Source organism: Notolepis coatsorum, assembly GCF_963971535.1.
Source record: "Notolepis coatsorum genome assembly, chromosome: 3".
NCBI lineage: Eukaryota > Metazoa > Chordata > Actinopteri > Aulopiformes > Paralepididae > Notolepis > Notolepis coatsorum.
The window spans coordinates 6553527-6569108 of record NC_140167.1 but is presented as its reverse complement, the minus strand read 5'-3'; the positions used below and the strand labels follow the sequence as shown (position 1 = coordinate 6569108).

The 15582-nt window shown below is 43.7% G+C and overlaps 1 protein-coding gene across 1 annotated transcript in view; it reads right to left on the bottom strand.

Annotated features, from left to right (window-relative positions):
• gabrg1 (gamma-aminobutyric acid type A receptor subunit gamma1) overlaps positions 1–15582 on the bottom strand; it is a gene marked incomplete at both ends in the record, with an annotated part of 45450 nt that overhangs the window by 10181 nt on the left and 19687 nt on the right.

The following is a 15582-nucleotide window of genomic DNA, read 5'->3' as shown; positions in this document are numbered from 1 at the left end:
AACTGTTCGCCTGTTTTTACTGCAACACTACTACCACCGACATCTAAGAAGGGAGATCCCCCCCTGAACGCCCTTCTAAGGTTTCTCTCCTCCACATTGCCTGTGGTGCATTTTTCCTATTGCTAGGTTTTAGTGAGTTTTTCCTTACCTTCGCGTGGGGTATGTCTGGGAGTGTTGCATTAATTTATTTTTTGGACCTCATGGTGTTTTTGTTTTGTTCTTGATTTATTGTGATTTTCTTCTTGACTTGTTTAAAGAAGACGTGTCCGGCCCATGGAGACATTAACGTATTTGATTTGATTTGATTTACATTTAAAATGCAGTTCTACAAAGTACAATGTACAAATCTCACAGGTCCTACAATTTTAATTAGTATATTTGTTTCTCTTGGTCGAACTAACGTTAACGTTATTAATCCTGCGGACCGCACTTTATTTAAAAAACAGCCAATCAAATCCCCATCAATGGAAAATTAACCCGCCCATACCCATGCTGATTGGTCCTTGTGCAAGACTAGAAAGCGGGGATCTTTGATTAAACACCTGCTATCAGAAGAATAGACAATCAGAGTGACAAGCTACAGAAGATGGCACAAACGAAAGTACGAGTAATAAAAAAACCGTGGTTATTGACTGGTTATTTGACTGTTTATTAACTGGTTATTGGCTGGTTATTGGCTGGTTATTGACTGTTATTGACTGGTTATTGACTGTTTATTAACTGGTTATTGGCTGGTTATTGACTAATTATTGACTGGTTATTGACTGGTTATTGACTGGTTCGTGACTATTTCCTGGGAAGGACATTTGTCTTACAGTAACATTCTAAAGCTACTCGTGCTGCCTTGTGGCTGTTACTGCTGTGTCATTGCTTGCCTGCGGGTTATTGTGCATATTCTGCTTTTGTGGGTGTTAATTATGGGTCCATGACAAGTGACACGAGACAAATTCAACTTAACTTAACTTTTTTTAACCTTTTTTTTCACCAGGGAAGGTTCTCTCAGCACGGGTGCTCTTTTTAGGAGCTGCCCAGTACAACCACAGTCTGACACTGTTGACCACTAGAGCTGCCCAGTACAAGCACAGTCTGACACTGTTGACCACTAGGAGTGCCCAGTACAACACAGTCTGACACTGTTGACCACTAGGAGCTGCCCAGTACAACCACAGTCTGAACTGTTGACCACTAGGAGCTGCCCAGTACAACCACAGTCTGACACTGTTGACCACTAGGAGCTGCCCATCAGTACAACCACATTCTGACACTGTTGACGACTAGGAGCTGCCCAGTACAACCACAGCCTGACACTGTTGACCACTAGGGAGCTGCCCAGTACAACCACAGTCTGACACTGTTTGATTGATTGATTGATTGATTGATTGAATTGATTGATTGATTGATTGATGATTGATTGATTGATTGATTGATTGATTGATTGATTGAAAACTTTATTAACAGATTGCAGAATGGGTACAATACAGTACAGCTCAATACACACAATTGTTAAGGGGATGCAGACCAGAGAAAGACCTTCGTCTTGTTTACATCAGGGTCCCCCATTTTTCAATTCATCAGGACATTTAAGACATACATGACATACAGATAGTCAGTACTGCTACATCTATACATTTATGACATACCAGATTTGCAAATACAGTACTGTTTGTGATACAGAAGGAGTCAAGAAAAGGGAGTATGACGTAGAAACTGTACATTGGAGGAGGTTGGGTGGGGGGGGGTTGGGTACATTGGGATATTGACAACCATACTGGGTAATTTACATTGGAGGTGGGGGGGGGGCACACTGTATAACCAAGTAAAACTGTACATTGAGGGGGGGGGGGGAGGAGACACTGTACAAACAAACAAAATTGTACATTGGACTATTGACAAAACCATACTAGGTAAATTACTGTACATTGGAGTGGGTTGGGTTAGGATATTTACAGGGGCCAGTGTTGAATTGCAGTCTCCCGTAGGTGTCCCTTGAGAGAGGTTTTGAAAGTGGGTAGTGATCCACATTCCTTTACAGCTTTGGGTAGGGCGTTCCACATTGATGTGGCATAATTGCGAAACGTGTTTAGTCCCTTATTTGAGCCGAATCTGGGTTTAACATGATTTGTGGAGCTCCCTCTGGTGTTGTGATCGTGGTATTCACTGACCTTTGGGAAGTATTTTGACATGTACATGGGTACCTTCGTCGTGTAGTGTATCTTGTAGACCAGGCCATTGCTAGTTGCTGTACTCTGTCGTCTACTCTAAGCCATCCTAGGTAGTCAAAGTGGGCAGGGGTGAGGTGGGTTCTAGGAGTAAGGTCAAGCAGTAGTGTCTGACCAGTTTGTTTTGAGATGTTTGTAATTTTATTTTTAGCGCCTTTGAGGTGCTTTGGTACCATGAGGTGCAAGCATAGTCGTAGTACCCCTGAATGAGTGCTCCTGCCAGAGTCTTCAGGGTATTCTTGTTTACCAGAGAGGAGATCCGGTACAAGAATCGAGTTCGTTGGTTGACTTTTTTTATTACATTGGATGCCATTTTGTCACAGAGAGATTAGCCTCTAGGATGGAACCCAGGTAGGTAATTTCATCTTTCCTTGTGACAATATTGTCACCCACTGTAACTGAGAAGCCGTCGGTCTTGCTGAGTTTGTTATTTGAACCGAAGAGAATGGACTCTGTTTTGCCCATGTGTAATGATAGTTTGTTATCAGCGAGCCATATGCAGATTCTGCCTAGTTCCGAGCTGAGGGTTTTTTCAACCTGTAACTTGTTCTTGTCAGAGACCAGCAGGGCTGAGTCGTCCGCAAACAGGAACAAGTTGCAGTCACAAGCTGACGACATGTCATTTGCATAAATTAGGAACAGTAGCGGTCCTAGTATGCTTCCTTGTGGAACACCACAGCTCACTGTGAGGGGGGGGGGATAGGGTACCGTTTACCTCCACCATCTGTTCCCTCCCCTCAAGGTAGGATTGCATCCAGCTCACTGATAGACTATCAAAACCAATTGCTTTTAGCTTGTCAATCAGAATGGAGTGATTGACCGTGTCAAAGGCCTTTTGTAGGTCCAGCATGACCATGCCGCAGTATTTGCCTGCGTCCACCTCTTGTTTGATGTGGTCATTCAAATAGAGAAGGCATGTGTCAGTGGACCACTAGGAGCTGCCCAGTGGACCACTAGGAGCTGCCCAGTACAACCACAGTCTGACACTGTTGACCACTAGGAGCTGCCCAGTACAACCACAGTCTGACACTGTTGACCACTAGGAGCTGCCCAGTACAACCACAGTCTGACACTGTTGACCACTAGGAGCTGCCCAGTACAACCACAGTCTGACACTGTTGACCACTAGGAGCTGCCCAGTACAACCACAGTCTGACACTGTTGACCACTAGGAGCTGCCCAGTATAACCACAGTCTGACACTGTTGACCACTAGGAGCTGCCCAGTACAACCACAGTCTGACACTGTTGACCACTGAGCAATTGGGGGTCAAGTGCCTTGCTCAAAGGGACTTCAGCTATTGGTATTGAGGGATGGGAGAGTGTTATTCATTCACTTCTCGAGTTTTCCTGCCGGTCTGAGGGATCGAACCTGCGACCTTCTGGTCACAAGCCCGCTTCTCTAACCTTCTCTAACCCATGCATTCTACATTCATTGCACGCACATCCACATGCATACATTATTCCCTTTGAATAAATGGTAAATGGCAAATGGCGGCTGCATTTATATAGCGCTTTTATCCAAAGCGATTTACAATTTGTTCCTCACATTTTACCCACTCTCCCCTCTCCTCTCCTCTCCTCTCCTCTCCTCTCCTCTCCTCTCCTCTCCTCTCCTCTCCTCTCTCCTCTCTCCTCTCTCTTCTCCTCCTCTCTCCTCTCTCCTCTCTCTTCTCCTCTCCTCTCCTCTCCTCCTCTCTCCTCCTCTCTCCTCCTCTCTCCTCTCTCCTCTCCTCTCCTCTCTCCTCTCCTCCTCTCTTCTCCTCTCTTCTCCTCCTCTCCTCCTCTCTTCTCTCCTCCTCCTCTCCTCTCTCCCTCTCCTCTCCTCTCCTCTCCTCTCTCCCTCTCCTCTCCTCTCCTCTCCTCTCCTCTCCTCTCCTCTCCTCTCCTCTCTCCTCTCTCCCTCTCCCTCTCCTCTCCTCTCCTCTCCTCTCCTCTCCTCTCCTCTCCTCTCCTCTCCTCTCCTCTCCTCTCCTCTCCTCTCCTCTCCTCTCACACATTCACACACCAATGGCGGAGGCGACCATGCAAGGTGCTACAGACCTGCTCATCGGAACAGTGGTTAAGTGTCTTGGACACTTCGGCACGCTGCCTGTGAGAATCGAACCGGGAACCTCCGGTTAACCAGGCGACTGCTCTACCTACCGAGCCACTGTCGCCCCCAAACATTCACCTTTAACATTCACTTTAGACACTCGAAACACTTTTTAACACCATATTTAACACCAAAAGAACTCTGAGCAGCTACTTCCACCGGGCCAACGGGCGACTGACGGAGAGACTCTGAACCATCATGGACACGCACACAAAGTGTCTTTATTATTATTATTATTATTATTATTATTATTATTATTATTATTATTATTATTATTATTATTATTATTATTATTATTATTATTATTATTATTATTATTATTATTATTATTATTATTATTATTATATTAAAGCACCTTAAATTACTTGCACACCACACGCACACCTCATGTACAAAATGCCTTTTTCTATTTCCAAAAAACGCTCCATAGATTATAGGAGTGTAGATAGTATAGGGATAGCAACATAGCATAGGGTACCATAGTAAAGTTATATTGTAGAGTATAGGATTATGTAAAGTCTATAGGTTGTATTGCACTGTATTGCACAATACTACGGTTGAAGAGCCGAGGAAAACAAGCATCTCACGTTTTTTGGAATGTATGTACATTTTAAAAAGCAGTGACAATAAAGGAATCTGAATCTGAAATATTTTATCTATTTTATTAATAAAAGATTTGCGCTACAGTTACAGCCATTAGGACAGTCTACCGTTCCACGCGGTGCCTACGGGATTGATTTTGAGGTTGATTGCTGTTCTGTTATCGGCCACCAGGAGGCGCAAAGCCTGGCAGAACTGATTCCGATTTGCAGCGTTGACGGACAGCCACAGGCTTCAGAAATAGGTTTCGAAAAGCCATAGCACACATGAAGAATGTATATATATATATAAATTTGACATTCATAACTTATGATGAAGTTAAGACGACCTTTCTCTGGCCTTTTGAAAATGTAGGGGAGCAGCCGAGATACATCACTGATCGAAGCACAACTTTCCAAAAATGATATTACTAATATTTCCCAAACAAAGACACGAGATCACCATGAAATATTATTTCACAACCCCTAGATTTAAATTAGGGATGTCCGATATTATCGGCCTACCGATATTGGCATTAAAATGTGATATCGGAAATTATCGGTATCGGTTTTCAAAAAAAGAATACATTTTTTATTTTTTTAAATTTTATTTATTTAACCTTTATTTACCCAGGCAAGCAAGTAAGAACACATTCAGATTTTTTTTATTGTCAAAAGTATGCATAATGTTGTGTTAATTCCACGACAAGAGATATGTAATGTTAATTACCTGAAATTATTCCGTTTTTGGGGGGGGACCCTGCATATATCGGTATCGGTTGATATCGGTATCGGGAAATGAAGAGTTGGACAATATCGGTATATCGGTATCGGTAAAAAAGTCAATATCGAGCATCCCTAATTTAAATATATGAATTGAAAATAGGGGAGAGAAACTGTTAAATTGTGCCGTTCTGCTTGTCATCATGAATCTACAAGCATTTTATTAATCATCTGGATTGTATTTGAATTTGACCACATTTTTGCATTTAGTTTAGTATATTGTATATTTTGTGTTTGGTCTTTATTCTTTTACTTTTTACTGTATGAAGCACAATCTCAGGAGGCTCATACACATGTACCTTATATGTGACAAGTAAAACAAAACTTGAAACTTGAAAAACTTGAAGCACCCAGGGGAATGTTCTGAGTTAATAGGTACATTTCAGAACTGAGATGAAACTACTATAGAATGAAGCTCATTAGGATATAAAAAATAAAACAAACATTATGTGGGTCCACAAAACCAGTTTCTGGCTTTGGGAGAGAATAGCTCATGTTCACAACTATTGATTGAACTGTCTTAGGCCCTGGAAATAACATATCAGACATGATTATTTGAGTTCTTCACCTCAAGACTTAAGACTCATTACAAGTTTGAATCGTCTCAACGCGGTCTCGTCAGAAAACGTAAATAACGCACTAATCGACCACAGGAAAAAAGGTACATAATGTACGTTATGTTATAGCCATAAGTAATCGATTTACTTATTGTATAAGTATTATATTTACATTTTGTATCAGCGAATGTCCAAAACAGTGTGACCGGGAGTTGAACCACTACATGACTAAACCACCCACCCACCCTGATACAAACACAGCTCTCACCACTAGACTAAGACACCCACCCTGATACTAACACAGCTCTCACCACTAGACTAAGACACCCACCCTGATACAAACACAGCTCTCACCGCTAGACTAAGACACCCACCCTGATACAAACACAGCTCTCACCACTAGACTAAGACACCCACCCTGATACTAACACAGCTCTCACCACGAGACTAAGACAACCACCCTGATACAAACACAGCTCTCACCACTAGACTAAGACACCCACCCTGATACAAACACAGCTCTCACCACTAGATTAAGACACCCACCCTGATACAAACACAGCTCTCACCACTAAATTAAGACACCCACCCTGATACAAACACAGCTCTCACCACTAGATTAAGACACCCACCCTGATACAAACACAGCTCTCACCACTAGACTAAGACACCCACCCACCCTGATACAAACACAGCTCTCACCACTAGACTAAAAGACACCCACCCTGATACAAACACAGCTCTCACCACTAGACTAAGACCACTTTATTTTCATACCAGGAGACCAGGCTGTGAGACCAGTGTGGGACAACGACCACAGAAGTGATGGTTTTCGGGCTGCATTATTTTCGCCCCTGCAGGAAAAACTTATATATATATATATATATATATAGATATATATATATATATATGTGTTGTATAGATATATCATTCATCACCTCCATGTCTCACAACACCACTATCCTCAAGGGGACACAGGCTTTGCTTACAAGGCTTATTGTATTTAGTGCTTATTTCAGTTTATTTCAGTGAGGGGATGCAATAGCAACACATAACCTCACACACAACAGTTCTGCACACAGAGAGAGAGAGAGAGAGAGAGAGAGAGAGAGAGAGAGAGAGAGAGAGAGAGAGAGAGAGAGGAGAGAGAGAGAGAGAGAGAGAGAGGGAGAGACAGAGAGGGAGAGAGGGAGAGAGATGATATTTGTATGTACTTTGACATTGATATCTGTTTTCTAATTGATGTTTATGTTAATATTAATCATTTGCTTTGGCAAATGTACAAGTTACGTCATGCCAATAAAGCCAATTGAATTGAGAGAGAGAGAGAGAGAGAGAGAGAGAGAGAGAGAGAGAGAGAGAGAGAGAGAGAGAGAGAGAGAGAGAGAGAGAGAGGGGGGGGGTAGAGAGAGGGGGAGAGGAGATGAAGAGAAGAGAGGAAGAGAAGAGAGACAGAGAGAGTGAGAGAGAGAGAAAGAGAGAGAGAGAGAGAGAGAGAGGCTTTTTATGCTATCAAAAGGAACATCAAGCTAGACATTCCAATCAAAATATGGCTCAAAATATTATAATCCATCATAGAACCCATTTCCCTATATGGTTGCGAGGTCTGGGGCCCCACTTGCAAACCAAGACTTCACTAAATGGGACAAACACCCAATTGAGACTCTGCACCCAATGGAAAACACCAAATAATACATGCAGAGCAGAACTAGGAAGATAGCCACTAATCATCAAAATCCAAAAAATAGCATTTAAATTATATAATCGCCTAAAGGAAAGTGACCCAGACACACTCCACAACAAAGCCCTCACCCACAGAGAGACCATTGAGAGATGCCCACTCAGCCAGATGGTTCTGGGACTCTGCTCACAAACACAAGCAGAGCCACCAGACAAAAACCACACTGGACTAAACCAAATGATAAGAAAACAAAAAGAAAACTATCTGACACATGGAAAGAATCAACCCAAAACCAGAGCAAATTGAAAGGATATTTGGAGAGAGAGAGAGAGAGAGAGAGAGAGAGAGAGAGAGAGAGAGAGAGAGAGAGAGAGAGAGAGAGAGAGAGAGAGAGAGAGAGGGGGGGGGGGGGGAGAGAGATGAGGGGAAGAGATGAGAGACACTTCCTCTGTGTAGTGAATTTCTGGCCCGGCTACATCCACTACATGTTTCAGTTTCACTGTCCCAACTGAGTGCAGCCCAGAGTCTACTGCGTAGGATCACTCCCATACCCTACCTGTGAAGTAACGTGCAAGGTAAAACAGGACATTGGAACATGGTTAACCGTCTGTAGTGTGATAGTGAAAGGGTTAACCGTCTGTAGTGTGATAGTGAAAGGGTTAACCGTCTGTAGTGTGATAGTAAAGGGTTAACCTTCTGTAGTGTAGTAGTGAAAGGGTTAACCTTCTGTAGTGTGGTAGTGAATGGGTTAACCTTCTGTAGTGTAGTAGTGAACGGGTTAACCTTCTGTAGTGTGGTAGTGAAAGGGTTAACCTTCTGTAGTGTGGTAGTGAACGGGTTAACCTTCTGTAGTGTAGTAGTGAAAGGGTAACCTTCTGTAGTGTGGTAGTGAAATGTTAACATTCTGTAGTGTGGTAGTGAAAGGGTTAACCTTCTGTAGTGTGCTAGTGAAAGGGTTAACCTTCTGTCGTGTGGTAGTGAAGGGGTTAACCGCCTGTAGTGTGGTAGTGAAAGGGTTCACCTGATGTAGTGTGGTAGTGAAAGGTTAACCTTCTGTAGTGTGGTAGTGAAAGGGTTAACCTTCTGTAGTGTGATAGTGAAAGGGTTAGCCGTCTGTAGTGTGGTAGTGAAAGGTTAACCTTCTGTAGTGTGGTAGTGAAAGAGTTAACCTTCTGTAGTGTGGTAGTGAAAGAGTTAACCTTCTGTAGTGTGGTAGTGAAAGGGTAACCTTCTGTAGTGTGGTAGTGAAAGGGTTCACCTGATGTAGTGTGGTAGTGAAAGGTTAACCTTCTGTAGTGTGGTAGTGAAAGGTTAACCTTCTGTAGTGTCGCAGTGAAAGGGTTAACATTCTGTAGTGTGGTAGTGAAAGGGTTAACCTTCTGTAGTGTGGTAGTGAAAGGTTAACCATCTGTAGTGTGGTAGTGAAAGGTTAAACTTCTGTAGTGTGGTAGTGAAAGGTTAACCGTCTGTAGTGTTGTAGTGAAAGGGTTCAGGAGAAAACCTTGCCAGGATCCTAGGTCCTCAACATTCCCCTACAAACAGCAGCTCACTCGTACAGACAGCCACCCTATCGACGTTTCCTCAGTGTGCTGTGTTTGTCTGCTCATCGATCGACAGGCGGGCCTTGACACGCCTCCATGTAATATATGCACATCTGTGACAGAGCTGCTGAGGCGAACAGCCTCGCGCTTCAATCAATGGAAACAGAGAGGTTTTACTATCTGTTCTTGGCAGCCGCTGACTTCCTGCTGTTACCAGCTGGCTCAAAGCTCGCAACAAGAAAGGGGAGACACGGGCACAATTCAAGAAATAACTAAATAATTTATTAAATCATACTAATTAGCAGCCGTTGTGAATGAGTATCGGTGTGTCAGCAGTGTGTGGATGAGAGTGTATGTGTGCAGCATGAATGGTGTAAGTGTGAAATCAAAGGAAGGGACCAAACAAACAAAAGGAACCAAAACGGTGGGGAGATCGCCAGAGACTAGAGGAAGCCTCCCTCTAATATCCTGACTGGGACACACTGGCCCAGGTGTGCCCCAATTAGCCTGATGATGACCCTCCCCCACCGGCCCAGTGCGCCACAATTAACCTGATGACCCCTCCCCCAGCTCTGCTATGCCAGCTCCACCCCACCAATCCTGTGAAGCAGGGACACAGAGCAGAGCAAGCAAACACAATGTGGGGGAGGGTCGTCACACCCCCACGACTCGTTCCAAACCCCACGTGTTCATGACGTTTTCGAAAAACGCAAGTGAGGACTGTGTTTGGAAATAAAACTATTACACTTTAACAGGCGGCTGGGTGGCGCAGCGGACTAAGCGTTCGTCACCAACGCGAGAGACACTGGTATCGAATCTGGCTTGTCAGCGTTGCCTCCGGCTTGGCCGGCCGTCATACTGGCTCGATTGGCAGAGTCAGCGGGAGGGAAGCCGGTGGGTGGTGGGTCCGGGTCGTTGTAAACAGCAACTCCTACAGTTCTGTCGGTCGGGGCGCCTGCACAGCGAGGGAAGGATCTGGAGGGAGGTAGTGTGACCTTCCACACGTTACACTCTCCCAGTGAGAGTCCACGCTGCCAGGTGAAAAGAAGCGGTGGGCTGGGTACACATGTGTCGGAGGAAGCATGTGATAGTCTCCGCCCTCCCGGACCGACAGTAGGGGGTAGAGTGCGCAACGACCAGGAAGGGGATTGGGAATTGGCATAACGACTAACATTGGGAGGGGAGAAAAAACTGAAAAAGAAGGAGGAAAAAGATAATAATTTTTTTTTTTTTTTTTAAATAGGTACTTCTGGATTACGTGATGTGAACACAAATGTTACAGATGTGTCGTATATATGACTCCACTAAAGATGTCAGCCCGCCCCTAGTGGTCATTTGTCTTCTTCTAATTAGCTATACTGCCATCTATATTATTATTATTATTAGGGCAGTGGCTAGTTCTAGCGGAAGCCGAACTAGAATGGAGAAGTAAGACAACTCCTTCCCTCCACTAGTCTGAGGGTCCACCTTGGTCAAGTGTTGGTGCCCTCTCTAGCCTCCCTACCTAGGGATACAGGGTGTTAGTGCCCTCTCTAGCCTCCCTACCGGGATACAGGGTGTTAGTGCCCTCTCTAGCCTCCCTACCTGGGGATACAGGGTGTTAGTACCCTCTCTAGCCTCCCTACCTAGGGATACAGGGTGTTAGTGCCCTCTCTAGCCTCCCTACCTGGGGATACAGGGTGTTAGTGCCCTCTCTAGCCTCCCTACCTGGGGATACAGGGTGTTAGTACCCTCTCTAGCCTCCCTACCTAGGGATACAGGGTGTTAGTGCCCTCTCTAGCCTCCCTACCTGGGGATACAGGGTGTTAGTGCCCTCTCTAGCCTCCCTACCTAGGGATACAGGGTGTTAGTGCCCTCTCTAGCCTCCCTACCTGGGGATACAGGGTGTTGGTACCCTCTCTAGCCTCCCTACCTAGGGATACAGGGTGTTAGTGCCCTCTCTAGCCTCCCTACCTAGGGATACAGGGTGTTAGTGCCCTCTCTAGCCTCCCTACCTAGGGATACAGGGTGTTAGTGCCCTCTCTAGCCTCCCTACCTAGGGATACAGGGTGTTAGTGCCCTCTCTAGCCTCCCTACCTAGGGATACAGGGTGTTAGTGCCCTCTCTAGCCTCCCTACCTAGGGATACAGGGTGTTAGTGCCCTCTCTAGCCTCCCTACCTAGGGATACAGGGTGTTAGTGCCCTCTCTAGCCTCCCTACCTAGGGATACAGGGTGTTAGTGCCCTCTCTAGCCTCCCTACCTAGGGATACAGGGTGTTAGTGCCCTCTCTAGCCCCCCTACCTAGGGCTACAGGGTGTTAGTGCCCTCTCTAGCCTCCCTACCTAGGGATACAGGGTGTTAGTGCCCTCTCTAGCCTCCCTACCTAGGGATACAGGGTGTTAGTGCCCTCTCTAGCCTCCCTAACTAGGGATACAGAGTGTGCAGAGCATGCCTATATAAATTACATCACCATAATCCAAAACTGATAAGAAGACTGATTCAACTATATGCACTGGTTCATGCTCATTTACAAAACCCTCCTTGGGTTGCCCCCCCCCCCCCCCCCCCCCCCCCCCATACCTATGTCACCTGTTGGTAATTACATCTGCCACTTACAACACTCGTTCTTCTCAACACATTCTCCTAAAGAAAACATACACTGCACTTGGTCAAACATCCTTCAGGGCTGCTGCTGCCAGGGACTGGAAGTGGAACAACCTACAGAAATCTCTCAAACTGGTCACCTTTATGCCTTTAAGTCAACATTCAAGCACTCTCTGATGAACATTCTCACTGATTCCTGCAACTGTTTCTCAACCCAGTAACATACCCAACCCCTGTCTGTCATGGTGCCCCTCTCACTGCTGTATTGCTTGTTGTATGTATATTTATAGGGGCGTAAAGGTACACGTATCCGTACCGAACCGTTTCAGTGTGTACCGTACCGAACGGCTATGTACCGAACGAATACAACAGTATGTTAACCACTAACCACCGGGGGCTGTTTTTTTTTCACAATCTAATATAATTATTATTATTATTATAATTTTTTTTTTTACAAGTCGATTATTAATTTCAATATAGAATATTAGTTGACAGCCCTACAAGTACAATTAGTTACTGCACACTACATCACCCCCTGAGTGGAACATGGAAAGCCAAACTTTCCCCCCACTGTACCGAAAACCGTACCGAACCTTGACTTCAAAACCGAGGTACGTACCGTACCGTGGTTTTTGTGTACCGTTACACCCCTAGTATATTGTAATAACATATATTGTATGTCAGAAATGTTTAATCCTGAATTCAAGGGGCGCGTTGTCTCTTGCCAGGCCCTCATTGTAAATAAGAATTTGTTCTTAATTGATTTGCCTGGTTAAATAAAGGTCAAATAAAAATTAATAAATGTCTTTATGGTGTGTGTGGGAGGAAACCCATGCGAACACAGGGAGAACACACAGAACGGCCCCCTGCTGGGTTCGAACCCGGGACCTGCTTGCTGTGAGGCAGCAGTGCTGACCACTCTGCCACCGTGCCATGAGGTTGACTGACAGGTCTGACCATTTCAACAGTATAAGCAGTAATCCTATACTGCATCTTTAAGGACCGCAATGGAAATAAGCTGTAACGCTTTATTGTGTTTTTATCCTTTTGATAATGGTGGGCCGTCTGTCTGTCTGTCTGTCTGTCTGTCGTCTGTCTGTCTGTCTGTCTGTCTGTCTGTCTGTCTGTCTGTCTGTCTGTCTGTCTGTCTGTCTGTCTGTCTGTCTGTCTGTCTGTCTGTCTGTCTGTCTGTCTGTCTGTCTGTCTGTCTGTCTGTCTGTCTGTCTGTCTGTCTGTCTGTCTGTCTGTCTGTCTGTCTGTCTGTCTGTCTGTCTGTCTGTCTGTCTGTCTGTCTGTCTGTCTGTCTGTCTGTCTGTCTGTCTGTCTGTCTGTCTGTCTGTCTGTCTGTCTGTCTCTCTCTCTCTCTCTCTCTCTCCTCTCTCTCTCTCTCTCTCTCTCTCTCTCTCTCTCTCTCTCTCTCTCTCTCTCTCTCTCTCTCTCTCTCTCTCTCTCTCTCTCTCTCTCTCTCTCTCTCTCTATCTATCTATCTATCTATCTATCTATCTATCTATCTATCTATCTATCTATCTATCTATCTATCTATCTATCTATCTATCTATCTATCTATCTATCTATCTATCTATCTATCTATCTATCTATCTATCTATCTATCTATCTATCTATCTATCTATCTATCTATCTATCTATCTATCTATCTATCTATCTATCTATCTATCTATCTATCTATCTATCTATCTATCTATCTATCTATCTATCTATCTATCTATCTATCTATCTATCTATCTATCTATCTATCTATCTATCTATCTATCTATCTATCTATCTATCTATCTATCTATCTATCTATCTATCTATCTATCTATCTATCTATCTATCTATCTATCTATCTATCTATCTATCTATCTATCTATCTATCTATATATCTATCTATCTATCTATCTATTGTAGTAAATTCCCAAACATAGACTCATGATTAACTAATGTGTGGAAATATTTAGGCCTCAAAACAATAATTCATAGATTTGTGTGTGTGTAGTTACATAGACTGATTGTGCAAATGCCCTCCTGGGGTGACAATGGCATAGTGGCAGCTGGGGTAAGACTCCTTCCCTTTAGGGGGTAGATCAAACAAAGACAAAAGGTCACGGAGACATGTTATCTCGCTGGAGTATCCTGTCACACACACAGACACTCACATACTCACACACACACATACACACACACACACACACACACAGTGACATCAAAGCGCCCATGAAGTGTTATCAGCTGCTTACGGCCTGGGGACACAGACAGACACACACACATACGCACACACACACATTTTCGAATACACATCCACACACACACACTCACACACACAGAGACAAACACAGAGACACACACAGAGACACACACTCACACACACATAGTCACACACACACACACCCACACATTCACACACACACACACACACACACACACACACACACACTCACACAGAAGATCTCCAAACTAACTATTTCCTGGTATATTGTTAAAATAGTAATTTGAATCATTGAAGTAAGTTAAAATATAATTAGGTTTGGTCATACCTAAATGTCTACAATTAGTTAATGTGTCTGTGCTATTTTCATTTAGATTCAAAATGATTAATTGGTTGTTCTATATGGTATTAAAATGTATTCTATTAAGCTAACAGAATGATTAGATTTGTTAGATATATGTTCTGAAAGTCAAACAGACTTAGTAATAAAGAAATATATCTGTGTTTAGGTAATCAATATATCTTGAGGTACATCAAAGTACTAACAAGTCAAGTAATGTGTTTAAGTAAAAGATATAAGGAAATGAAAATGATGCAATGTTTAAACTTTGATTAAGGTAGAGGGTTAAAGACAGCCTCTTTTTGCAGTAACTGTGAAGAGGGTTTGGCCTATAAGCCAAACCCCTATTTTTCAAATACAAGCTTAGCTGGCTTGTGATTGGAGCAATTAATGTGATGATGTCATCAACTCGGAGACACTGGCCTGGCTATAAGATGGGTGTGTGATGTGGGGAGAGGACTAAGGAACAACAGAAGAACACTCTGAACCACAACCAACACCACAAGGACAAGACCTCTCCCACCATCTCCACCATCAACCCCAAGGAGGCCAAGGCAGAACGAGAACAAAAGGACTTTTTGGAGGGAAAACCAACTTCTTTGTTTTGTCAGCCAAGACAACACAAAGACCAGCAACAACTTATCAATTATCATTCTTTATACTGTAATATTAGGCTGGTTGTATCATCTTACGCAATAGTGTTTGTGATCAACAACCATAGCATCTTCTTATTGTAATTTGTATACACTCTTAAACTTTAATTAAACAACTGTTATACTATTTTCCTCCTTAATTCCTTCTGCCTTTCGGCCTGCTCAGTCAGTTTGAAGAGAAGTGATCCCAGCTTTAAGGTATTTAATCACAACGCAGAGTACTAAGGCAACAGGTTCTGAAGCAGAGCAGAACCGAAACAGCCTGGGAATCCACTTCACTATCTATCTATCTATCTATCTATCTATCTATCTATCTATCTATCTATCTATCTATCTATCTATCTAT